The 26,396-nt window shown below is 41.3% G+C and overlaps 1 non-coding gene across 1 annotated transcript; it reads right to left on the reverse strand.

Moving 5' to 3' along the window:
• Positions 1–17,194: 17,194 nt before the first annotated feature.
• On the reverse strand, positions 17,195–17,300 carry LOC148561343 (small nucleolar RNA R71). The gene has a single exon (XR_015887132.1). It is a non-coding gene; the product is annotated as a small nucleolar RNA R71 (small nucleolar RNA).
• Between the last annotated feature and the right edge of the window lie 9,096 nt (positions 17,301–26,396).

Below are 26,396 nucleotides of genomic sequence, written 5' to 3' on the forward strand. Positions count from 1 at the left end.
TGTGCGGACCTCCAACACAAGGAAAGTTTTAGAGGAAGTACACAGTGGCATTTGTGAGCACAAGCTCTCACCAAAAAGTACTCCGGAAGGGACTTTATTGGCCAAATCTACAAAAGGAAGCTACAGAATTTGTAAAGACATGTCCACCATGCTAGAAACATGCCAACTTTCACATCGCCCCGCCAGAAGAGCTCATCAGCGTAACCTCACCTTGGCCATTTGCAAAATGGGGACTCGATCTTCTTGGACCCTTTTCCCAGGGATCGGGACAAGTCAAATTTCTCATAGTAGGGGTAGACTACTTCACAAAGTGGATCGAGGTAGAACCCCTAGTCAACGCCACCGCTCAAAGAAGTCGAAAGTTCCTATATAGGAATATTGTCACAAGGTTCGGGGTTCCATACTCCATCACCATGGACAATGGCACCCAATTCTCAGATGCAGGCTTCAGAAAATTAGTAGCTGACTTGAACATAAAGCACCAGTTCACCTCCATCGAACATCCCCAAGCCAATGGACAGGACGAAGCTGCTAACAAAGTCATATTGGCCGGGCTAAAATGGAGATTACAAGATGTAAAGGGAGCTTGGGCCGAAGAACTTCCACAAGTCCTATGGGCATATCGAACAACGCCACATTCCACCACAAAGGAATCACCCTTCCGATTAGCATACGGAACAGAGGCAATGATCCCGGTAGAGATCGAGGAAGGATCACCTAGAGTGGTCCATTACAATGAAGAAGCCAACTCCCAACTTCAAAGGGAAGAGCTCGACCTACTTCCTGAAATCCAAGAAAGAGCTCAGATCAGGGAAGAAGCACTAAAACGTCGAATTGCTTCCAGATATAATCAAAAGGTAGTGCCAAGAGGTTTCGCTGAGGATGATCTCATCCTAATCCGAAATGATATTGGAACAACTCGACCCGGAGAAGGAAAGCTGGCAGCAAACTGGAAAGGACCTGTTCCGAGGGTTACCTGAAACTGTAGGTCGATCTCGGACGAGATCCTCAGTGATGGTCGGAACCGATGTGTCCAGCTGGTGAATGGAGGCCGGAGCTGGTACGTCTGACTTGTTTGGACTTGGACGTGCTGCTGATCCTCTGTCACCGAAGGGTGGGGGGTACCTACAAGAGACTCCGATGCTTAAGTTAGCATGGGTATTAAACAGGTGTTATGTAGAATCAGAGTATGAGTTATACCTGGGTGCTCCAGTGTATTTATAGTAGTGTGGGCTGACCTTTCTGATAAGATAAGTTAGTTATCTTATCTTATCTTATCTTATTTTGGATGAAGTCAGCTTATCTTCAAGGGAACCGCCTTTATCTCTATAGGCTTGGATTGCCTTTGGATTTGGGTCGTGTTCCTCTAATTGGGCCCTTTACTGGGGTTTCCTGTTGATTTGGCCGATCTCTTTAGAAGAGGTCGGGTAGTCTGACCTGAAGAGGTCGGTCGCTTTGTCGCCAATCATCCCGGGTCGGGTAACTCGACCCAGGGTATGAACAGTGCCCCTGCTTGAGCTCGGTCTTTTGTTGAGGTTGAGTCTTTGACTTCGGTCCTTCTCTGACGAAGCCGAACTCAAGCATTTTGTTGATTTCTTCCTTTTGTAGAATCTTTTGAATGTAGAACGTTTTTCTCTAAAAGTGCGCGCTTTTGTATTAGAGCTTTGTCCTGGGGAACGTGCGAGGGTTTAATACCCTAATTAATTAGTATTAATTGCCCCGTTTTTTCTTTGGCTCTTTATTTTGATTTTTGAAAACTCAGAAACGGTTTCTCTTCTTTGCTCTTTTGTAACTTCTTCACCATTTTCTTCCGTTTTTCTCGTTCTCTGTTTTTCGCCTACGTTTCTTCTTTTCCTGCGTTGCGGCGTCGCTTGGCGATTCTCGGGACAACTTTCATTTTTACATCTCCTTCTTTCCTTTGAAGCTTTTCTCTTCTCCAGGTGAGTTCCATTCGTACTTTCTTTCTCTTTCGCTGCTTTGGCTTTTTGTGATTAAGTTGCAATTTTGCTTTGAGGAAAGTTTGGATCTTTCTGCTTTTACTGTGCCTGGTTACTGTCGTAATACGCGCTCTGAAGTTTCTTCATCCTTTTGTATGAATCCTTTCACCTTTCCTATTGCTTTAATGTGCTTAGGGCTTCTGCATGTTATTTCTCGTTTGTGCTTTTGATGATAATTTGTTTGGTATGCTCGGGTTGGTGCTTGTTCTTTGCTGATGATTTTTTGCTTGATTTTGAAAAAGTTTGCGCCTTTCCCCTTGGCCATTTCTGATAAACTGTAGAAATAGTGCTTTCTTCTGATAAACCGTATGAGAGTGGACCTTTTGCATTTTCGCTTTCTTTTGTTTTCTTTCTGGATTTTATTTTGATGAGTGCTGGGATGTAGGCCGTAGAAATAACTTGAAAACCTTGCTTGTTTACTGCCTCCAAGGGATGCCCCAAGATCTTTGTCTTGAGTCTTGGGGTTTTCCCTTTTTGTTTATCCGCCGGTCGAGATGTTTTGCCCTCTGTCCGAGATGTTTTTGAGTAATCCATTCTTCTTTTCTTTTTGTAGAATTTAGTTTACCTCATGTCTTCCCAAAATAACGTTGTCGAAATGCCTTCCCAGGTTCCCACGGGTATGGCTGATTGGGTGGACTCCATGGTTCTTATGTGTGTCTCGCTGGTTGATTCTGAATTTTGTACTCAGCTTAGGCAGTTTCACAGTGTCTGTAGTAATTCTGGTGATGAGAAGAACAATGAACTTGTCCCTCCCTCTTCTAACGAGAGAGTCTGCTTTTCGACTCGAGTTGTTGATGGTCGCCCTTTCTTTTATGCTTATGATTTTTTCTTTGGTCAGCTGGGTATCACCCTTTCTTTTACCAAATTCGAAACCGACCTGTTATGGTCTTGTAATGTTGCCCTTTCTCAACTTCACCCCAATTCCTGGGGTTTTATTAAAATTTTCCAATTGCTGTGCGATGGTTTTGGTATTCTTGCTTCCCAATCTCTCTTTTTCTATCTGTTTGTCTTGACTAAGCCTGGTGTGGTAAAAAAGAAGTCGGCCTGGGTCTCCTTTCGTTCTACCCAGGGGAACAAAGGTTTTTTCCATGTTTGACGAGTCGTTCCGTGATTTTAAAAACTACTTTTGCTGCTGCCCATGCGGTTGGGGAGGGATCTTCCCAAGTGCGCGAGAAGCCATCGGTGCAGAGTTCCGCCAGGGTGAAGAAGGTGATCCCTACACCCCGAGTTCGTTTGGTAGATCCTCACGTCACCTCTGCTGCTCCTTCTGTTGCTCCTCCCAATAAAAAACAAAAGATTGCTGAGCCCTTTGACCTCGATGCTTCTGATTTTAATGCTATTGAATTCGTGGATCAACAAATCGGTCTTTATGGCACTCTCTCTATGGACGATGTGTCTATCCTCCATCACTTGGAATTCATGGCCCGAAATCATGTGAAGATGGCGTACATGTCGGCTGCCATATATTGGACTGCTCAGAATCTCCCTCTCCACGCTACTAAAGCGTTTATGGAGGAGGCGAAACAGGAGTTTGATCGGATGAAGGAGCTAAAGGAGGAGCTTGAGACGAAGGTAGCCAAGCTGGAGAAGGACTTGAAGAATGAGGAGGCGAGCTCTCAGTCATTGGTAGCTTCTTTGAGGTTGGCTGAGGACGCAATCTTGATGCACAAGGAGAGTTACCTTTCATCATATCGGGAAGTGATGCGCCTGAGGGGGGAGCTTGACAGTGTTCGGGAAGATTATGCTGAGCTCCAAAGTCATCTTGTTGGCAGCGTGACTGCTACTTATGAGAACTTGAGGGAGCAAGTTCAGGTCATTGCTCCCAAGGCCGACCTCACCCTTTTTAGCCTGGATAATATTGTCAGGGATGGCAAGATTGTCCCTGATGATGAGGGTGATGATGATGATGTCGTTCCTCCTGTGTCTTCTACCAAAGTGCCGACCTCTTCGGTTCCTCCCGCTGTGCCCGACCCGGATTGCCAGATCCTGAATCGGGAGGATGGAACTGTGGATGCTGTGCCGATTCAGACTCGCCCTCCTTCTCCCTGTCGCTCTTCTATTTTCTGCTGATGTCGAAATCTTGCGGCTCGACCTCCTTGGGTTTTATTTGTAGCTTGAATCCTTTGTGGTCGTGGTTGTGGGGGTCCAACTTTTTGCTTTGTATGCTTTCTTAACGTTGGTCCCCTTCTAAGCTATTCTCGTAATCCTGTGTCTTGGACCTTTGCTAGGTCTCCTTCAGGGATTACTTTTATAACTTTCCAGTTGTAGGAGTCCGACTTCGTTAGGTCGGTCTCCTTTAAGTTATTTGTAGTCCTCTTTCTTGGATCTTTGTCAGATCTCTTTCAGGGACTACTTTGATAACTTTTAATTAGTAGGAGTCCTACTTGGTTATACCGGTCTCCTTTAAGTTATTTTTTGTAGTCCTCTTTCTTGGATCTTTGTCAGATCTCTTTCAGGGACTATTTTGATAACTTTTAAGTAGTAGGAGTCCGACTTGGTTATACCGGTCTCCTTTAAGTTATTTTTTGTAGTCCTCTTTCTTGGATCTTTGTCAGATCTCTTTCAGGGACTACTTTGATAACTTTTAGTAGTAGGAGTCCGACTTGGTTATACCGGTCTCCTTTAAGTTATTTTTTGTAGTCCTCTTTCTTGGATCTTTGTCAGATCTCTTTCAGGGACTATTTTGATAACTTTTAAGTAGTAGGAGTCCGACTTGGTTATACCGGTCTCCTTTAAGTTATTTTTTGTAGTCCTCTTTCTTGGATCTTTTTCAGATCTCTTTCAGGGACTACTTTGATAACTTTTAAGTAGTAGGAGTCCAACTTGGTTATACCGGTCTCCTTTAAGTTATTTTTTGTAGTCCTCTTTCTTGGATCTTTGTCAGATCTCTTTCAGGGACTACTTTGATAACTTTTAGTAGTAGGAGTCCGACTTCGTTATATCGGTCTCCTTTAAGTTATTTTTGTAATCCTCTTTCTTGGATCTCTTTTAGTAGTAGGAGTCCGACTTTGTTATACCGGTCTCCTTTTAGTTATTTTTTGTAGTCCTCTTTCTTGGATCTTTGTCAGATCTCTTTCAGGGACTACTTTGATAACTTTTAAGTAGTAGGAGTCCGACTTGGTTATACCGGTCTCCTTTAAGTTATTTTTTGTAGTCCTCTTTCTTGGATCTTTGTCAGATCTCTTTCAGGGACTACTTTGATAACTTTTAGTAGTAGGAGTCCGACTTCGTTATATCGGTCTCCTTTAAGTTATTTTTGTAATCCTCTTTCTTGGACCTTTGTCAGGTCTCTTTCAGGGATTACTTTTATAACTTTTCATTTTGGGTGACTTTGTCATGTCGAGCCCTTCTAAGTTAAAGTAATCCTCTTTAATAGGGTTGGCCAGACCTCTTTCCAGGGTTTACTTATAACTTGGGTTGACTTGGTCCGACTTCTCAACGTCGGCCAGTCTTTAAGTTATTATTTTAGCAATCCGTAAGACCTCGTCAGGTTCTTTTTTAGATCACTTTCGATAACTTCTTACATTATTCTGTGTTCATCTTTGCCGATTTGTAGAAAGTGGTTGTCGTCTCTAGATCGTCCTTTGGGTGAATCGCGTTTTTACCTTTATCGGACGGTTGTCATTATCATGATCGTGCAGTGAAAATTGTTTTTCACTTTCTGCCAATCTGTTGCTTTATAATCGGACAATGAATACTTCAGATTAATGCGTCTTGAAATCTTTGTTGAATATCTAAAATATATTTTATTTAAAGGAAAAATGCAAATATATACATATGGGATTTGTCTGAGTCTCAACTTGGTGCCTCATTAAAAAAAATTTCAGGAAAAAGAGTGCATCCAATGATGAGATCTTTTATCTTTTCTAACTGTAGTACCTTCTGAGGTTGCAGGCGTGCCATGACCTGGGAAGCTCTCGTCCATCGAGTTCAGACAGTCTGTAGTAGCCCTTTCCAAATACTTCTACAACTCGGTAGGGTCCTTTCCAGTTTGCTGCCAGCTTTCCCTCTCCTGGTCGAGTTGTTCCGATATCATTTCGGATTAGGATGAGATCATTTTCTGCGAAACTTCTCGGCACTACCTTTTGATTATATCTGGAAGCCATTCGGCGTTTTAGAGCTTCTTCCTTGATCCGAGCTCTTTCTTGGATTTCGGGTAACAAGTCGAGCTCTTCTCTCTGAAGTTGGGAGTTTGCTCCCTCATTGTAGTGAACTACTCTGGGCGACCCTTCCTCAATCTCTACTGGAATCATCGCCTCTATTCCGTATGCTAATCGGAAGGGGGATTCCTTCATGGTGGAATGTGGCGTTGTTCGATATGCCCACAGGACCTGTGGAAGCTCTTCTGCCCAGGCTCCCTTTGCATCTTGTAATCTCCGTTTTAATCCGGCTAATATGACTTTGTTAGCAGCTTCGGCCTGCCCATTGGCTTGTGGATGTTCGACGGAGGTGTACTGGTGCTTTATATTCAAGTCGGCTACTAGTTTTCTGAAGCCTGCATCTGTGAATTGAGTGCCATTGTCTGTGGTTATTGAATATGGAACCCCGAATCTTGTGACAATATTTCTATATAAGAATTTTTGGCTTCTTTGAGTGGTGGCATTCGCCAGGGGCTCTGCCTCGATCCACTTTGTAAAGTAATCTACCCCTACTATGAGGAATTTAACTTGTCCCGATCCCTGTGGGAATGGGCCGAGAAGATCGAGTCCCCATTTTGCGAACGGCCAAGGCGAGGTCACGTTAATGAGCTCTTCTGGCGGGGCGATCTGAAAGTTGGCATGTTTCTGACATGGTGGGCATGTCTTTAGAAATTCTGTGGCTTCTTTCTGTAGAGTTGACCAATAAAATCCCGCCCGGAGTACTTTTTTGGCGAGAGCTCGTGCTCCAAGATGATTGCCACAAATACCGCCGTGTATTTCTTCTAGCACTTCCTTTGTGTTGGAGGTTGGCACACATTTTAGTAAAGGTGTTGAGATTCCTCTTTTGTACAGGATGTTGTTTATGATGGTGTAGTACTGTGCCTCCCTTTTTAACCTCTTTGCCTCCTTTTCTTCTATGGGGAGCATTCCTGTTCTGAGGTAGTTGGCTATAGGGATCATCCATCCTTGGTCCTGACTTGTTATGGTCAAGACTTTTTCCTTTTCCGAGATTGACAGGTTCTGCAACATTTCCTGGATGAGGCTTCTATTATTGCCCCCTGGTTTGGTGCTGGCTAGTTTTGAGAGTGCGTCAGCTCGGGCATTTTGTTCACGGGGTATGTGGCAGATCTTGTACTCCCCTATTTGTCCGAGTTGTTCCTTGGTTTTATCCAAATACTTTTTCATGGTGGGATCTTTGGCTTGGTAGCTCCCTGTTATTTGTGATGTAACCACTTGTGAATTGCTGTAAATGTTGAGTTTTTGAGCTCCGACTTCTTTAGCCAGCTTCAAACCAGCTATTAATGCTTCATATTCCGCCTGGTTGTTTGAGGCTGGGAACCCAAACTTGAGGGAGAGCTCAACCTGGGTTCCTTGGTTGCTTTCTATTATCACGCCTGCACTGCTTCCAATTTTATTTGAAGAACCGTCCACGTAAAGGTTCCATTCTGTGGGGGTTTCTAGGGCATCTGTGAATTCTGCGATAAAATCGGCCAGATACTGTGATTTGATGGCCATCCGAGCTTCATATTGGAGGTCGAACTCTGACAACTCGACTGCCCATTATAGAATTCTGCCTGCTAGATCTGTTTTCTACAATATTCCTTTTTATGGGCTGGTTAATTCGAACCTTAATGGTGTGAGCTTGGAAGTACGGGCGAAGTCGTCGAAATGTTAGGATAAGAGTATAGGCAAATTTTTCTATTTTCTGGTAGTTTAGCTCGGATCCCAGTAGTGCCTTGCTAATGAAGTAGACGGGTTGTTGCCCATTTTCATCTTCTCTGATTAGTGCTGAGGCTATTGCCCGAATCCCTACTGCGAGATATAATATGAGCGGTTCTCCTTCTCGTGGTCGAGATAAGATAGGTGGCCGTCCTAAGAACTCCTTGAAGTCTTTGAATGCTTGTTCACATTCTGTCGTCCATTCGAACTGTTTTCCCTTTCTTAAAGTAGCATAGAAGGGGAGAGATCTTATCGCAGCTCCTGCTAAGAATCGGGATAGGGCGGCCAATCTCCCATTGAGTTGTTGTACTTCTTTGACACAGGTTGGGGTCTTCATGTTGAGTATGGCTTGACATTTATCTGGGTTTGCTTCAATTCCCCTTTGCGTGAGCATGAATCCTAAGAATTTACCTGCTTCTACTGCGAAGGTACATTTTGCGGGATTGAGTCGCATGTTGTGTTTCCTTATGGTGTCAAACACTTGAGCCAGGTCGGATAATAATGTATCTTCGGTTTGTGTTTTTATTAGCATGTCGTCCACATAGACCTCCATGATGTTTCCGATGTAATCCGAAAAAACTTTATTCATTAGTCTTTGATAAGTAGCTCTTGCGTTCTTGAGACCGAAGGGCATCACGATGTAACAGTAGTTTGCCTTTGGTGTTAAAAACGAGGTCTTTTCTTGGTCTGGTGGATACATGGGAATTTGGTTGTATCCTGAATACGCATCCATAAACGAGAGATATTTATATCCAGAGGAAGCATCTACCAGGGCGTCAATACTTGGGAGTGGGTATGGATCTTTTGGGCAAGCTTTGTTGAGATCGGTGTAATCGGTGCACATTCGCCACTTTCCATTCGATTTTTTCACCAAGACGACGTTGGCTAGCCATAGTGGGTATTTAACTTCTCTTATAAATCCGGCTTCCAGTAGTGCCTGTACTTACTCTTCCACAGCCTGGGATCGCTCTGGCCCAAGCTTTCTTCGTCTCTACTGTACCGGTCGAGATCCTGGGTAGACCGCCAACTTGTGGCACATTAGCTTAGGGTCTATCCCTGGCATGTCCGCGGCTTTCCATGCAAAGAGGTCGACATTATCTCACAAGAATCGTATTAGCAATTCCTTTAAATCTCCTTTGAGGATTGTGCCGATATTAGTTGTTTTTTCCGAAGTGTCCCCGATCTGAATTCTTTCTATCTCGCCCTCTGGTTGGGGGCAAAGATCTTCTCGTCGTTGAACTCCGCCCAACTCAATTGCGTGGAACTCTTCTCCTTTGCCTCTGAGGTTTAGGCTTTCGTTATAACAGCGACGTGCCATCTTTTGGTCAGCTTTTATCGTGGCTATCCCCTTTGGAGTTGGAAACTTCATACATAGGTGTGGGGTCGATACTATTGCGCCGAGTTGGTTGAGTGTTGTCCGACCTATGAGAGCATTGTAAGCTGAACTTACATTGACTACGATGTATTCTATTTTGAGGGTCCTGGATTGGTCTCCTTTTCCGAAGGTTGTATGTAGTGATATATATCCTAGTGGTCGAACCGGGGTATCTCCTAACCCGAACAGACTATTTGGATATGCCTTAAGTTCTTTTTCTTCTAAGCCGAGTTTATCAAAGGCTGTCTTGAATAATATGTCGGCAGAACTCCCTTGGTCTATTAAGGTGCGGTGTAGGTTGGCGTTTGCCAATATGATGGTGATGACCATGGGATCGTCGTGTCCGGTGATGATGCCGGACGCGTCCTCCTTAGTGAATGTTATCGCTGGGATGTTGAGTGCTTCCTCCTCTCCTTCGACATGATATACTTCTTTGAGGTACCTTTTGTGGGAAGATTTGGAGATCCCTCCTGCTGCGAATCCGCCATGTATCATGTGGACATGTCTTTCTGGTGTCCGAGGTGATCATTCTGTTCGCTCGGTATCTTCATCCCTTCGTCTTTTTCTTTGATCATCATCTCGGGTGGCCAGGAATCGATCTAATTTTCCTTCCCATACCAATTTTTCTATGATATTTTTTAAGTCGAAACATTCATTGGTGGCGTGTCCTCTGACCCGATGAAATTCACAATATTCCTTCCGATTTCCTCCTTCCCTTTTTCCTTTGAGGGGCCGTGCTGGGGGAATTTTTTCTGTATGACAGACCTCTTTGTATATTTCGACTAGGGATGCTCTGCGGGGAGTATAATTATGGTATTTTTTAATTTTCTCCCCTTGTCGGTCTTCTTTTCGTTTTGATTCCTTGTCTTTGTCTCGGTAGGAGGCCCCCGATTTTGAGGTCTCTCCTAACCGAGCGTTTTCTTCCATGTTGATGTATTTTTCTGCCCGTTCCTGCACTTCGTCTAAGGAGGTCGGGTACTTTTTTAATATAAACTGGCTGAAAGGTCCCTCTCGTAGGCCGTTGATAAGTCCCATGATGGCGACCTCTGTGGTAAGCTTTGTATGTCCATGCATATTTTGTTGAATCTTTCCATGTAATTGCGGAGGCTCTCCCGATCTCCTTGCTTGATCCCTAGTAGACTGGGAGCGTGCTTAGCCTTGTCTTTTTGGATGGAGAATCTGGCCAGGAACGTTTTGGCCAGGTAGTCGAAATTTGAGACAGACTTCGGAGGTAGGTTGTCGAACCATCTGATTGCTGTCTTTGTGAGAGTTGTTGGAAAAGCTTTGCAGCGAACGGCATCTAAAGCATTGGTAAGGTACATTCTGCTTCTGAAGTTGCTGAAATGATGGTTGGGATCTGTGGTGCCATCATACAAAGTCATGTCTGGAAGTTTGAAGTCTTTAGGGGTTTTAGTCTTCATGATTTCCCTAGTGAATGGATCTTGATCCTTGCGAGAGTTGTCCTCAGGGGTGGTCCGGGTAGCCTTTGCTTTGAGATCGGCTTCAAGTTGTAGGAGTTTATCTTCCAATTCTCGACGTCGCCTTACCTCTCTTTGTAGATCCTTGCCAACTTCTTGCTGGTACTGGCTTTCTTTTTCGAGTTGCTTTAGGCGATCTTGAAGTGCTTCTATTACTCCCGGATGCGATGAGTTTTTGTCTCCGTTAGATTCTGGAGTATCCTTTGGTGTGGCATCCGTATTTTTGTGCGACGTTCTGTCCTCTAGATCTGAGTTGTGGTCGTTGTCATGGTCGTCCGCCATGGTGATGGGATGACTTCCAGGTTCCCCGGCAACGGCGCCAATGTTCCGAGGGTTACCTGAAACTGTAGGTCGATCTCGGACGAGATCCTCAATGATGGTCGGAACCGATGTGTCCAGCTGGTGAATGGAGGCCAGAGCTGATACGTCCGACTTGTTTGGACTTGGACGTGCTGCTGATCTTCTGTCACCGAAGGGTGGGGGGTATCTGCAAGAGACTCCGATGCTTAAGTTAGCATGGGTATTAAACAGGTGTTATGTAGAATCAGAGTATGAGTTATACCTGGGTGCTCCAGTGTATTTATAGTAGTGTGGGCTGACCTTTCTGATAAGATAAGTTAGTTATCTTATCTTATCTTATCTTATTTTGGGTGAAGTCAGCTTATCTTCAAGGGAACCGCCTTTATCTCTATACGCTTGGATTGCCTTTGGATTTGGGTCGTGTTCCTCTACTTGGGCCCTTTACTGGGCTTTCCTGTTGATTTGGCCGATCTCTTTAGAAGAGGTCGGGTAGTCTGACCTGAAGAGGTCGGTCGCTTTGTCGCCAATCATCCCGGGTCGGGTAACTCGACCCAGGGTATGAACAGGACCCTATCGAGTCATAGAAGTACTTGGGAAGGGCTACTACAGACTATCCGAACTCGACGGGCGAGAACTTCCTAGGTCGTGGCACGCCTACAACCTAAGAAGATACTATAGCTAGAGAAGATAAAAGATCTCATCATAGGATGCACTCTTTTTCCTGAAAAGGTTTTTTAATAAGGCACCAAGTTGAGATCCAGAAATTATCCAACTCAAAGGGATAAAAACTCTATATGTACATATTTTCATTTTCATTTAAATAAAATATATTAGACCCTCTACAAAGTTTTCAAGACGCATTAATCTGAAACATTCATCGTCCGATTATAAAGGACAGATTGGCAAAAAGTGAAAAACAAATTCACTGCACGATCACGATAAAGACCAACAAAGATGAAAACCAAATTCATCTAAAGGTCGACTAAATGAGAATTTAACCCACCTTCTACAAATCGGCAAAGATGAAAACAGAATAATGCAAGAAGTTATCGAAAGTGATCCGGAGAAAGGACCTGACGAGGTCCTAATGGATTGCTAAATAATAACTTAAAAGACTGGCCGATGTTAAGAAGTCGGACCAAGTCAAACCAAGTTATAAGTAAACCTTGGAAAGAGGTCTGGCCAACCCTATAAAAGAGGATTACCTTAACTTAGAAGGGCTCGACATGACAAAGTCGGCCCAAAACATAAAGTTATAGAAGTGATCCCTGAAAGAGACTTGAACAAGGTCCAAGAAAGAGGATTACAAAAATAACATAGAAGGGCCCGACATGATGAGGTCGGCCCAAAACATAAAGTTATAGAAGTAATCCCTGAAAGAGACCTGAACAAGGTCCAAGAAAGAGGATTACAAAAATAACTTAGAAGGGCCCGACATGACGAGGTCGGCCCAAAACATAAAGTTATAGAAGTAATCCTTGAAAGAGACCTGAACAAGGTCCAAGAAAGAGGATTACAAAAATAACTTAGAAGGGCCCGACATGACGAGGTCGGCCCAAAACATAAAGTTATAGAAGTAATCCCTGAAAGAGACCTGAACAAGGTCCAAGAAAGAGGATTACAAAAATAACTTCCGCCTGACATCAAACCTAAGTTTGGTGTTGGAACTGCATCATCCACCAAGGAGGAGGTCCCCAAAAAGAAAAAAATACCCAGAGGATGGAGAAACAAAAAGATCCCCACTGAAGGTTTCTCTCCAGGAATGAAGGTGGTGTTGACCAGCAATCCAGCATGGGTTTATACAGTAATCAGAATCCTCTCTCTGGAGCATATTGAGCTACGTTATGGAGACACAGGAAAGAAGTTCAAAGTAAGGGGTGAAGAGCTGAGCCCCTATGATCCTCCTCCTTAGAGGAGCTGACCATCAAGCTAGTGACGATAAAGAAGCGCTTGTCGGGAGGCAACCCGATAATTTCGTATCCTTAGCTATTTTTTATAGTAGTAGTTTTCTTAGTTATTTTATTTTATTTTTTGAGTTCTCACTAATTTTCTGATCATGCAGCTATGTTCTTCCAGGAACCGAACACCTCAAGCTATATTTCAAAAAAAAAAAGAAGAAGCACCCGACGCGCCAGCGTCGCTGACGCGAACGCGTCATCTAGGGGTGCGAGAAAAAAAAATAAAAAATAAAAAGTTACAGAGAGTTGCGCGGGAGTGGCACCAGAATGGAGCCTTTCGCACAAACGATCCCACGCGATCGCGTACCTCACGCGTTCGCGTCGTTTGTGATTTTCGTCATTCACGCGGTCGCGTCACCGACGCGATCGCGTGACCTGCAAATTCAACGTAAAAGAGCGTTTGGGCAGAGAGTTGTGCCAGCTTGGGGCAAGAAGTGTGCTAAAAGCACAAATTTGGTCACGCGGACGCGTGATTGACGCGTTCGCGTCAGTTGCATATATGGCCATCCACGCGAACGCGTGCCTGACGCAATCGCGTCATTATGAAGAATGCGCGACGTACGCGATCGCGTCATTGACGCGAACGCGTCGCTTGCGCCACCCAGTTTTCTTTCTCTCTCTCTCCCAATCCTAATTCTCTCTTTTTCTCTTATCCTTTTATTTCTTTTTTCATTTTAATATTTGTCTCTTCTATTTTCAGTTCTTCTTTGCTTGAGGACAAGCAAACCTTTAAGTTTGGTGTTGACGCTGCGCTTATAGGTTTTCTAGTACAAAAGGGAGGCGAATCAACTTCGCGAAGGAGCACAACCTGAAGAATAAAGCGACCGCTAGGATAATTAAGGTGGTTGAGTTCCTTTCATTTTTTATTCCTCTCCTCTTTTTCTATGTTATGTTCCGGTTTCCTATTATTTTGCTTTGTTTGCTGCATGATCCTTTATTAGTTAGAATTATAGGACTAGTTTAGTTCTCCCTATTTCTTTAATTCTGAAAAGATGTCTCATGTATTACTCATTGAGCTTAAATTCAGATAAAAAAATACAGGAGTGATATATTACATGAGAAAGTGGGTCTATATTGAATAATAGTCTTATTTACTTAATTGTGGTGGTATTTTCTGTGATTCTGAATGCATGACATGAACAGTGCATAATTTTTGATAGTGAAGTTTATGAATGTTAAAATTGTTAACTCTTGAAAGAATGATGAAAAGAAAAATGTTATTGATAATTTGAACAATCATAAAATTGATTCTTGAAGCAAGAAAAAGCAGTGAAAAACATAAAGCTTGCGAAAAATAAATTTAATAAAATAAAGAAAAACAAGAAAAAGAAAAAGAAAGCAGAGAAAGCCAATAACACTTTAAACTAAAAGGCAAAGGGTAAAAAGGATCCAAGACTTTGAGCATTAATGGATAGGAGGGCCCTAAGGAATAAAATCCTGGCCTAAGCGGCTAAATCAAGCTGTCCCTAACCATTTGCTTGTGGCGTGAAGGTGTCAAGTGAAAAGCTTGAGACTGAGCGGTTAAAGTCGTGGTCCAAAGCAAAAAGGGTGTGCTTAAGAACTCTGGGCACCTCTAACTAGGGGCTCTAGCAAAGCTGAGTCACAATCTGAAAAGGTTCACCCAGTTATGTGTCTGTGGCATTTATGTATCCGGTGGTAATACTGGAAAACAAAATGCTTAGGGTCAGTAAAGTAGCTGTGTTCAAGAATCAACATACTGAACTAGGAGAGTCAATAACACTATCTGAATTCTAAGTACCTATGGATGCCAATCATTCTGAACTTCAAAGGATAAAGTGAGATGCCAAAACTATTTAGGATTGCAGTTGTAAACCCCACTATAAGAAGAGACATGAGCTTAACCGAACTCTCATTCTCATGCAAATTCACATCCTAAGCTTATATTAGTTTTGGTTGCTGGAGGACAAGCAATAGTTTAAGTTTGGTGTTGTGATGCGTGAGCATCTTGTCTATCTTTTCCTAGTGAATTTGCATCTAATTTGTTGAGTTTAATTAAGAATTAATTATATTTTAGCCACTATGGATGCTATTTTGAGTTCTGTGCAATACTGTTTATTTTAGGTAGCATTTGGCGGAATTTGATAGAGTTTCTGCAGAGAAAGAGAAGAAGCCAAGGAGATGGCCAGCGAATACCGACGCGGACGCATGGCTCACGCGACCGCGCGGAATAGAGGAAATCACAATGACACGATCGCGTGCCTAACGCGAACGCATGGAATGGAATCTGCACAAATGACGCGAACACGTGGACAACGCGGACGCGTCACATGCGCCACATGCAGAAAACGCAGAAAAATGCTGGGGGCGATTTCTGGGCTGTTTTAACCCAGTTTCCAGCTCAGAAAATACAAATTAGAAGCTGCAGAATGAACAAATCAAGTGGTCCCCATCCATCCATTGAAGACTTGATTATTTTAATTAATTCGAATTTAAATTCAAATCTTAAATTAGGAAAAGATATTATTTTAAGTTTAATTTTAAATATTAGATTTTAAATTTATTAGGATTAGATATAAAAAGGGATCCAATGGCATCAGATTGGAACTCTGTACATTTTTACCTGAATCCTTATTTTCTCTTTTCTATGAGCAACTAAACCTCCACTGTTAAGATTAGGAGCTCTGTCTATTAGTATGGATTAATTTTATTGCTTTTTCTATTTTAATTTATGTATGGATTTATAATTTAAGAATTATTTTCGCTCTTTATTTTATGAATTTGGGTGGAACGGAAGTATGACCCTCTTTCTATTTGAGTTCCTATAAAACTTGGAAAAGCTCTTTACTTGAACAACAGCTTGAAAACAATTTCTCCTAAATTTTAATTATTTGGATTTAACGGGATACGTGACATATAATCCTTTTATTTTTGGGTAATTAGAATTTTTGTGGCATATAAACTAGAAATTGATTATCACCCTCTAATTGGAATTAATTAAACAAGGAATTGGCTGTTGATGAATTTTAGAGGAGACTAGGAAGGTCTAAGGAATTAGGGTCTAGTCACATATAGTTTGCCATAAATTAAATCCTACATGATTAAAATAGTTAGTAAGAAAAATTAATCAGGAAAAATAGATAACTCTGAAACCTTAACTATTTTCTCCATATTTTCTTCCCAATTTATTTACTTTACTATTTTAATTTCTGCACGATTGAATATTCAAATACTCTTTTCTGTTTGTCTAACTAATCCTATCAAACACTATTGTTGCTTAATCCATCAATCCTCATGGGATCGACCCTTACTCACGTAAGGTATTACTTGGTACGACCCGGTGCACTTGCCGGTTAGTAAGTGTGGTTGTAAAATACCGCACCAGGGATCGACCCTCACTCACCTGAGGTATTACTTGGACGACCCGGTGCACTTGTCGGTCTATCTGTGCGAATATTGCGGAGTCAATTTCGTGCACCAATGGTGAAGGTTAGGTTGCTCCAAGTATGGTGGTTGGTAAGGTGAATGAAGGGGAGTTGGTGGTTGGAATGACAAAGGGGCTTGAGAGCTTAGTGGTTGTGGCTCATGTAGAGGGTACGGAGCATGAACATGTGGAGGGAAAAGATTATAATGATGGTGTATTCCACTAGGTATGAGAGGTTGATAGGCATTGGGATCATAGGGTCCATTCGAAGGTCCTTGTTGCCAAGAATTGCTTGCTTGCGACCCTCTCTCAGTTTGGCCTCTCATACTTTGAGGCGACCCAATGTTGATATTGTCATCCCCTACAACATGATAACAACCAAACTCCAAGCCAAAAGGGTGATAGCTCATGGTGAAAAGAAAATATAAGGTTCAATTGTATTAACAAAGGTAATAAACAAATCAATATATGTCCTAACTATCACTACTTACATAAAACTATACAAGTAAAAACAATAGTTACAACTACTAGTTAGATAGAGGTGCCATCTACTAATTAGTGTCAAATGACAAAACAAAAATCAAGTATTCACACTATTTACATATTCATAACAATCAAAATTATAGCACTCATTACACTTGTGTCCCCGGCAATGGCACCAAAAACTTGATGGATGAGAATTACAATGGTTTAGAAATTTTGATTGTGATCAACTTGCTTTCCCTTTCTCCTTGGAAGGAAAGGAGAAAGAATGGTTTTACACCCAATCTGAGGAAGTGATTTCTAATTGGGATTTGTTGCGCAAGGAGTTTCTTGAGAAGTATCTCCCACCTCAAAAGACGGATCATCTAAGGAAAGAAATTTTATGTATTATGCAAAGGGATGGAGAAACCCTTTATGAATATTAGGAAAGGTTTAAGAAGTTGTTAGAATCTTGTCCTCACCACCGCGTTAATGAATTGGAGCTCATAAGCTATTTTTTCCAAGGTTTGGTCCCTTAAGATAAGCTCCTCATTGATGCCTCAAGTGAAGAATCTCTTACTAAGAACAAAACCGCAGAAGATGCTTGGGAAGTCATTGCGGACTTGGCGGACTCAACCCAACATTTAAGGAAAAGGAATACCCAATCGAAGGCCATAAGTGAAGTCTCGCTATCCACCATATCAACCATAAAGCCCTCCTCATGCCCAACCCAATCAATAACCACATTCCCAACCTCAACCAAATCCCAAGATATCAACCACTAGACACTAGGACTACCCTCCTTCAAAATAGTCAACCTTCCTCTTCAAACCAATCTCCTATGAATGCTGCACTTCAGAGTTTCATGCAAGAGCAAAGGGAGTTTCATAAGAAGCAAGAAACGTACATGGCAACCATTGCCGACGCTTTATCCCGTTTGATTCTTTCTCCTTCAAACACTCACAATAGCCACCAAGCTTCCACATCTAGTGGTCTACCTTCTCAACCTCAACCAAGTCCCCAGGAAATCATCAATGCTATCACCCTTCGGAGCGGTACCAAATTAGATGAAGTTAGTCTTGAGCCTACAAGTTTGAGCAAGGAACCCCACAATGAAAAAATGGAAGAAAAAGTGGAGGTGGTTCGGGGTGAGATGGAGGTTATTGCAAAAGAAGAGAAGGATCTATTGAAGGTCAAGGAGCCCAAAAGGAAGAACCCTCTTGAAGAGCCTACACCAATCCCTTTCCTAACGGTGGCTAAAAAGGCTAAGAAGCATGAAGACTTTGAGCCCAATATGGTGGAGATCTTCAAGAATGTGGAAGTTACCGTTCCTCTTTTTCAAGCCATCAAACAAGTTCCAAAGTATGCCAAATTCCTAAAGGATGTTCGCACTCATAAGGACAAGATTGGTGAGCTAAACAGAAGTCCGGTGAATGACTATATTTCCTCTCTCATTCTGGAAAAGTATAATGATCACAGTCCTTGTTTGGTAACCTGTGTGATTGGTGGGATGGAGTTCATAGATTGCATGTGTGATTTGGGAGCTTGTGTAAGCATTATGCCCCCTTCCTATCTATAAAAAGTGGAACTTGTCACCATTAAAGAGGTCCAGAGCGAGATTTGTGTTGGCGGACACGAGTATTGTGTCGGTTGTAGGAATTACAGAGAATGTATTGGTCAATATTTAAGGGTTGCTATTTTCGGTAGATTTTCACATTTTGGAGACTCCTCCAATTGATTCGGACAAGCCATCCTCTATTCTCCTTGGGAGACCATTTTTGAAGACGTCTCGATTCAAGTTGGATGCATTTTCGGGGGCTTACTCTTTTGAAGCCAATGGAAAAGTAGTGAAATTCACTTTGGATGGATCTAAGAAGCCAGCACTTATATATTCTATCTTTGGTTGTGACCTAATTGAAGAGCAAATAGATGAGCCTGATGAGGGACATGAAGAAGAAGAAATTGTCAAGGAGCCTAAGTCATTGGACCACTCACAACCCAAGCATCCCAAGGAGTTAGAGATCTTCCTCCTTAGGGAGGTCCTGATGCACTACTATTTGGTGGTGCATTCTATGCTGAATTTAGGGAATTTTATCACCCTTTTCCCACATTTATTCCATGAAATGGCATGGTTTCATGTATTTCTCATAATTTGTGCTTAAGAGTGAAAACATGCTTTTTAGGCCTTTAATTGGTTAATTTTAATTCACCTTTGAGTCACTAGATGCCTTGATGTGAGTGTTAGTGATTTCAGGTTGAAAATGCTAGGAATGGATCAAAGGAGTGAAGGGAAAAGCATGCATAGTGGAGAAATCAAGAGGAGTGAAGGGGGGAAGTCATAATTGAATTTTGGAGGGATCAGCTCATTCTTTTCGTTATGAACCACTGTCATCCCTCCCTTCTTAGGAACAACTTGGACAGGGCTCACCCAGGGGCTATTAGAAATGAGATAAATGATCCCAGCCTCATAGAGCTTAGTGACTTTCTTCTGTACCACTTCCTTCATAGCTGGATTCAAACACCTTTGTGGTTGAACTACTGGTTTGGCATTATCCTCCAGCAGAATTTTATGCATGTATCGGGCTGGGCTAATGCCCTTAAGGTCACTTACAGTCCACCCAAGGGAAGTCCTATGTGCTTTGAGTACTTTAATTAGTGCTTCTTCTTCCTGTGGCTCTAAGTCAGAGCTTATGATCACAGAATAGGTGTCTCTTTCTCCCAGAAATGCATATTTCAGGGAGGAAGGTAATGGCTTAAGCTCAAGCTTTGGAGACTTCTCCTTTTCCTCAGAGGTTTCCTCTGAATCAGGCTGGATATCATCAAGGATATCATCTAGCCATTCCTTAAGGCTTTCAGCCATGTTGACCTCTTTCACCAGGGAATCAATGAGGTTAATGCTCATGCATTCCTCAGGAATGTTGGGATGCTGCATAGCCTTGACAGCATTCAGTACGAACTTTACCTCATTGACTTTCAGGGTTACTTCCCCTTTTTCAACATCAATGAGGGTCCGTCCTGTAACTAAGAAGGGTCTTCTGAGGATAAGGGATACACTCTTGTGCCCTTCCATGTCCAATACCACAAAGTCAGTGGGGAAGGCAAAGAGTCCAACCCTGATAATCATGTCTTCAATTACTCCTGATGGTATCTTAATGGACCCATCAGCAACTTGAAGGCATATGCGGGTTGGTTTGACTTCATCAGTCAAGCAAAGCTTCTTTATTAAAGAAGCATGTATTAGGTTAATGCTTGCTCCAAGGTCACATAGAGCTGTCCTTGTACAAGCATCACCTAGAGAGCATTGTATCATGAAGCTTCCAGGATCCTTAAGCTTCTTTGGTAAGCTATTTTGTATGATTGCACTGCACTCTTCAGTGAGGAGGATTGTTTGTGTCTCTCTCTAATCCTTCTTATGACTTAGAATGTCCTTCATGAACTTTGCATAAGAAGGTATCTTTTCAAGCGCTTCTGCAAAAGGGATCTTTATCTCTAATGTTCTGAGGTTCCCCGCAAAGCAGGCAAACTGTTTATCCCTTTTCTCTTGACAGAGTTTCTGAGGAAATGGCATCTTAACCTTGTATTCATCAACCTTGGTTGATGAAGGCCAAATGCCATATGAGTTAGAAGGAGGATTACTAGCTTACTTAGGAAGGTTGTTATCAGTGACTAACTGACCTCCTTTGCATGGGCATTCAACGCCCATGCTACTGTCCCCTTGGACATTTGAACGCCTAATTTCTGCCCTCTCCTGGCATTCAACACCAAGAGGGGTACCTTCCTAGGTGTTTGAACGCCCATTCTCTGCCCTTTCCTGGTGTTCAATGCCAAGAGGGATACCTTCCTGGGCGTTTGAATGCCCGGAACTATCCTGTGCAGAGACCTAGGTTCCCTTCTTATTGTACTGAGGTTGGGTGTTTAAAGATCTCCCACTCCTTAGTTGAATGGCCTTGCATTCTTCTGTTATCTGCTTAGATAATTGCTACCTTGTTTGACTCAGCTGGGCTTCTACATTCCTATTAGAAGCCTGAGTTTCTTGCAAAGCCTCTTGTAAGTCCAGTAGTTGCTGGGCAAAGGCATGCAGCTGCTGAGTCAATGTACCATCCTGTTCTAGAGGGTTAGGTTCAGTAGCTACTGCCTTAACCTCTCCTTTTATAGAAGTCTCAGTGGCCGAGTACAGATGCTGATTAATGGCAACTATTTCAATAAGCTCTTGAGCTTCTTGAATGGTCTTTTTCATGTGTAAGAAACCACCAGCAGAATAGTCCAAAGACATTCTAGCCATGTCAGAAAATCCATAATAGAAGATGTCTAACTGTACCCATTCTGAAAATATTTCAGTGGGACATTTTCCTAGCATCCTCCTATACCTCTCCCAGGCATCATAAAGGGATTCACCATCTCCTTGTTTGAAGCCTTGGATGTCCAGCCTCAGCTGGGTCATCTTCCTTGAGGGGAAGTATTGGTTTAAAAACTTGTCCACTAACTGTTTCCAAGTTTTTAAACTAGCTTTAGGCTGGTTATCCAACCACCTTTTTGCTTGGTCCTTTACAACAAAAGAAAAAAGCAACAATCTATAGACATCTTGGTCTACTCCCCCACTGTGTACTGTGTCAGCAATCTTTAAGAAATCTGCCAGGAATTCTGTAGGTTTTTCTTGAGAAAGTCCAGAATACTGGCAGTTCTGCTACACTAGAGTAATGAGTTGAGGGTTCACTTCATAGCTACTAGCTCTGATGTGAGGTATACTGATAATTCTTCCATAGAAGTCAGTAGTGGGACTTGTATAAGATCCCAGAGTTCTTCTGAACTCTTCATTCCCACTTGGGTTCATAGTGAATGAAGATAGAAGAAGAGGAAGAAGGAATAAAAATAGAAGTAGAAATATAAGTAGAAGAGATGAATAAGAGTTAAAAAAATATTTTTGTTTTCATTTTATTTATTTATTTAAACTGAAATTAAAATTACTTTATTAAAAAGAATTTAAACTTTAGTTATTAAATTTCGAAAATAGAAGATAGAGAAGAAGAGGAGAATTTTCGAAAATTAGAGAGAAGTTAGTTAGGAAGTTTTGAAAAAGAAGAGAGAGAAGATAAGTAATTAAGAAGAGATTTGAATTTAAGATTTGAAAATATCAAAATTTGAAACTTGAAATGTGAAATTTAAATTTTAGATTTTGAAATTTGATTTTGAAAAAGATTAATTTTTTTTTAAGTTTGAATTTTGAAAAAGATAAGATTTTGAAATTTGAAGTTTGAATTTTGAATTTTTAAATTTTGAAGTTTAAAATAAGATAAGATAAAATTTTGAAAAAGATAAGATTTTTTATTTTGAAAAGATTTGATTTTTGAAAATTGAAAGCTAAGATAAGATAAGATGAAAAGTTTGATATTGAAATCTGAATTTTTTTTTTTTAAATTTTGAAAATCAAGTTAAGATAAAAATAGAAAAGATATTTTTTTTTATTTTTTAATTTAATGATGAAAGAGAAAAATAACTAAAAGACATAAAACATAAAATTTTTAGATCTAGCACCCCTTATTTTCGAAAATTCTTTGAGGGAAACACTAAGGGACACCAAACTTAAAAATTTTAAGATCAAATACAAGGAAGATTCAAGAACACTTTGAAGATTGACAAGAACACAAAGAACAAGACTCAAAGACTCAAAGAACACAAGAACTTAAACAGAACACCAAACTTAAAATATTTTTTAGAAAACCAAAAAGAAATTTTTGAAAATCAAAATAAAATAAACAAGAAAACACCAAACTTAAAGAATTGAAGCAAGAAGAAACTATAGGGGACGAAAATTTTGACCAAGAACAAAATAAAAAGACTCAAACCAAAAATAAAGATTGAACAAAGAAAAGATAAATATTTCTTGTAAAAGGTTTATGAAGAAGTTTTAAAATTTTTGGAATTGAAAAACAAGAACATGCAAGACTCAAATAAAATATAAAGAAAAAATCAATTAAAAATGATCAAGAAATAAAGTATCTGATCTAGGGAGCAAGACAATCCGTTAGTTTGTCCAAACTCAACAATCTCTGGCAACGGCACCAAAAACTTGGTAGCACGAATCCCCACACCTTCGTATTATTGTACCAACAAGTTCACTGGGTCGTCCAAGTAATACCTGAGCGAGTCAGGGTCGATCCCACGAGGATTGAGGCTTGAAGCAAGCTGTGGTTATCCTGCAGGTCTTAGTCAGGCATATCAGAAAGATTTAAGGTGTTTTAATATTGTATAAATTACTTTTTATATCAAATAGAGTCAGTAATGGGAATAGAGAAAAAGAGTAATTAGAACTCTGAAGTCGTGTAAACTATGAAAACAGAATAGTTAAAGTTTGGAGTTGCTTAGTCTTTCTGAATTAACTCTGGCACTACCGTCTTCTTTTCTTGTGAATGATTTTTCTTCTATGGGCCGTGGTCATTGATCTCCTCTGCTACAGATTGAATGCCATTGGCCGCGGTCATCCAATCTGACGAAGGGTGAAGTGCTTAGTAGTCCATTCTCTTGGCGATCCTACTCAAGACACCACAGACAAGGTCGAAACTTCTATATCAAAGGATACTACTTCTTAGGATTCTAGCCTATACATCGAAGACCCTAATCTCCCCAGAAATCGGCTGAACTGGTGTCTCGAGAAGTTCCCAACGTAGTCATGGATTAGCCGTCTGAGAGATTGGTGCACGAATTGTGAATCACACTTTTCACAACTCGTACCACTAACTAGCAAGTGCACTGGGTCGTCCAAGTAATATCTTACGTGAGTAAGGGTCGAATCCCACGGAGATTGTTGGTTTGAAGCAATCTATGGTTATCTTGTAATTCTTATTCAGGAAGTCAATTATATTTATCAGTTGAATTGCGAATGAACAAGAGAGCATGGGTTAAAGGTTACTTGTTATGCAGTAATGGAGAATATGTTGGAGTTTTGGAGATGCTTTGTCTTCTGAATCTCTGCTTTCCTCTGTCCTCTGATTCACGCACGCACGTCCTTCTATGGCAAGCTGTGTGTTGGGGCATCACCGTTGTCAATGGTTACATCCCCTCCTCTTGTGAAAATGGTCCAAATGCTCTGTCACAGCACGGCTAATCATCTGAGGTTCCCGATCATGCTGGAATAGGATTCACCCTCCTTTTGCGTCTGTCACTACGCCCAGCACTTGCGAGTTTGAAGCTCGTCACAGTCATTCAATCCCTGAATCCTACTCGGAATACCACAGACAAGGTTTAGACTTTCCGGATTCTCATGAATGCCGCCATCAATCTAGCTTATACCATGGAGATTCTGATTAAGGAATCTAAGAGATATTCATTCAATCTGATGTAGAACGGAGGTGGTTGTCAGGCACGCGTTCGTGGGGGAATGATGATGATTGTCACGTTCATCACATTCATGTTGAAGTGCGAATGGATATCTTAGATAGGAACACGCATGTTTGAATAGAAAACAGGAATACTTGCATTAATTCATCGAGACACAGCAGAGCTCCTCACCCCCAACAAGGGAGTTTAGAGACTCATGCCGTCAAAGAGTACAAAGTTCAGATCTAAAAATGTCATGAGATACAAAATAAGTCTCTAAAAGTTGTTTAAATACTAAACTAGTGGCCTAGGTTTACAGAAAATGAGTAAACTCTGATAGATGGTGCAGAGATCCACTTCTGGGGCCCACTTGGTGTGTGCTGGGGCTGAGACTTGAACAATTCACGTGCATAAGGCTGTTTTGGGCGTTCAACGCCAGGTTTGGATCCATTTCTGGCGTTGAACTCCAACTTTTGATCCTTTTCTGGCGCTGGACGCCAGAATTGGGCAGAGAACTGGCGTTGAATACCAGTTTACATCGTCTATCCTTAAGAAAAGTATGGACTATTATATATTGCTGGAAAGCCCTGGATGTCTACTTTCCAACGCAATTGGAAGCGCGCCGTTTTGAGTTCTGTAGCTCCAGAAAATCCACTTTGAGTTCAGGGAGGTCAGAATCCAACAGCATCAGCAGTCCTTTTTCAGCCTGAATCAGATTTTTGCTCAGCTCCTTCAATTTCAGCCAGAAAAATACCTAAAATTACAGAAAAACACACAACTCATAGTAAAGTCCAGAAATATGAATTTTTTTTCTAAAAACTAATGGAAATAAACTAAAAACTAACTAAAACATACTAAAAACTATATGAAATTAACCCCAAAAGCGTATAAAATATCCGCTCATCACAACACCAAACTTAAACTGTTGCTTGTCCTCAAGCAACTAGACAAATAAAATATAAGACTAATAAGTTGAGAAGCAATAATATCTCAGAGTTTTTGAGTGAAGCTCAGATTCTAATTAGATGAGCGGGACTAGTAGCTTTTTGCTTCTGAACAGTTTTGGCATCTCACTTTATCCATTAAAGCTCAGAGTGATTGGCATCTATAGGAACTCAGAGTTCAGATAGTGTTATTGATTCTCCTAGTTCAGTATGATGATTCTTGAACACAGCTATTTTATGAGTCTTGGCCGTGGCCCTAAGCACTTTGTTTTCCAGTATTACCACCAGATACATAAATGCCACAGACACATAATTGGGTGAACCTTTTAGATTGTGACTCAGCTTTGCTAAAGTCCCCAATCAGAGGTGTCCAGAGTTCTTAAGCACACTCTTCTTTTTGCTTTGGACCTTGACTTTAACCGCTCAGTCTCAAGTTTTCACTTGACACCTTCACGCCACAAGCACATGGCTAGGGACAGCTTGGTTTAGCCGCTTAGGCTAGGATTTTATTCCCTTAGGCCCTCCTATCCACTGATGCTCAAAGCCTTGGGATCCTTTTTATTACCCTTGCCTTTTGGTTTTAAGGGCTATCGGCTTTTTCTGCTTGCTTTCTCTATTTTTTTTTTCTGCAAGCTTTGTTCTTTGCTGCTTTTTCTTGCTTCAAGAATCATTTTTTTTTATTTTTCAGATTATCAATAACATGTCTCATGTTCATCATTCTGTCAAGAGCCAACATATTTAATAGTCTTAAACAACAAATTCAAAAGACATATGCACTGTTCAAGCATTCATTCAGAAGACAGAAAGCATTACCACCACATGTAACTAATTAGAATTTTTCTTATTAAAAACTCAAAATTTTATTGCCTCTTATTCAAAAGATCTACTATTTTATTTATGTTTGCTGATGATGAGAAAAATAGACTATAACTTGAGTGGAGATAAAATCAAAATAGATGTTAATTACTACTATATGATTCCTAAGGTAAAACTAAAATAAGAACAGTTATCACAGAGTTAAGGCTAAGATTAGAACTCCACAACCTTGAGGTTTGGGAAGTGGATGTTCCTCTAGTCTGTGAGGTGCTTGGTCCTTCAAGAGAGAATTTCTGGCGCTTCAGTTCCTTTAAGTCACGCCCTTGCTCCTCTTGTTCCCTGAGCAGTTTGCAGAGCATGCTGTTTTGATTTTGCTCTTGGATCTCCGGATATTCATCTTCTTTCAGATCGAATTTAACTTCCGGGATCACTGATCTTAGACCCATTATTTTGTAGTAATGGTCTGAATGTTCCTTGGTTAAGAACTTCCCTTGATTCCAAAGTGGTTTTGG

This window comes from Arachis ipaensis, chromosome B6 (assembly GCF_059453495.1).
Source record: "Arachis ipaensis isolate K30076 ecotype BB chromosome B6, ASM5945349v1, whole genome shotgun sequence".
Lineage (NCBI taxonomy): Eukaryota > Viridiplantae > Streptophyta > Magnoliopsida > Fabales > Fabaceae > Arachis > Arachis ipaensis.